This window comes from Moschus berezovskii, chromosome 21 (genome assembly GCF_049115385.1).
Source record: "Moschus berezovskii isolate FMDL1 chromosome 21, NW_MosBer_1.0, whole genome shotgun sequence".
NCBI lineage: Eukaryota > Metazoa > Chordata > Mammalia > Artiodactyla > Moschidae > Moschus > Moschus berezovskii.
The window spans coordinates 40,803,463-40,804,704 of record NC_142480.1 but is presented as its reverse complement, the minus strand read 5'-3'; the positions used below and the strand labels follow the sequence as shown (position 1 = coordinate 40,804,704).

General features: G+C 49.3%; 1 pseudogene; it reads right to left on the bottom strand.

The window, feature by feature from the left end:
- Window positions 1-248: 248 nt before the first annotated feature.
- Window positions 249-681, bottom strand: LOC148774539 (cytochrome c oxidase assembly protein COX14 pseudogene; annotated as a pseudogene).
- Window positions 682-1,242: the final 561 nt, after the last annotated feature.

Here is a 1,242-nt window from a genome sequence, read left to right as displayed (position 1 = left end):
ATGGTTTTTCCTTTGGTCATGTATGGATGTGAGAGTTGGACTGTGAAGAAAGCTGATCGCCAAAGACTTGATGCTTTTGAACTGTGCTGTTGGAGAAGACTCTTTTTTTTTTTTATGGCTAAGTATTTAATGTCTATAGGTGTGCCTCACCCTCCCATTCCTGTTTTGATTCAACAGCCTCTCCAAACTGGCTGTACCAGAGAAAACATGGGCATTTTCCAGAGTTCAAAAGCCAGTAAGCCCTGGTCCTCTTGACTCAGAAATGATTGCAGGTGCAGTCTTTCCACAGCATGCCTCAGGCATCTCTGCTCAAGGAAAAAAGCGCCCCAGTTCTATAGGGTTCCTGAGGTCTTCTGTTCTTCTGCAGCCTGGCGCTGGGAGCTGCGCCGCTGGAAATAGCAGTAGGCTCGGACACTGCAGAGGTAGCCCCCATACACAGTGAGGAGCATCATGGAGGTGGAGAAGGTCTTGTAGCCAATGTCAGCTAGTTGCTTGGCAGTTGGCATGCTGTCCCATGCAGAGTTTGGTAGATCAGCTGGTAAAGAATCCACCTGCAATGCAGGAGACCCCGGTTCAATTCCTGAGTTGGGAAGATCCCCTGGAGAAGGGATAGGCTACTCACTCCAGTATTCTTGGGTTTCCGTGGTGGCTCAGCTGGTAAAGAATCTGCCTGGATGCTGCCGCTCCCTCCCGTCCGACCGAGGCCTCCAGCCTGCGCGACCTCCTGGAGAAGACTCTTGAGAGTCCCTTGGACTGCAAGGAGATCCAACCAGTTCATTCTAAAGGAGATCAATCCTGGGTGTTCATTGGAAGGACTGATGCTAAAGCTGAAACTGCAATACTTTGGCCACCTCATGCGAAGAGCTGACTCACTGGAAAAGAGTCTGATGCTGGGAGGGATTGGGGGTGGGAGGAGACGGGGACGACAGAGAATGAAATGGCTGGATGGCATCACCGACTCGATGGACATGAGTTTGAGTGAACTCCGGGAGTTGGTGATGGACAGGGAGGCCTGGCGTGCTGTGATTCATGGGGTCGCGGAGAGTCGGACATGACTGAGCGACTAAACTGAACTGAACTGAATAATTAGTGATGTTGAACATCTTCATCTGTCTATTTGCCATCTGTATTTTTTCTTTGAAGACGTGTGTGCTTAGTTCTTCTGCCCTTTTTCTGATTGGGTTGTTTTTGTGTTGTATGAGCTGTTTGATCAGTTCGTATGTTTTGGAAATTAAGTCCTTG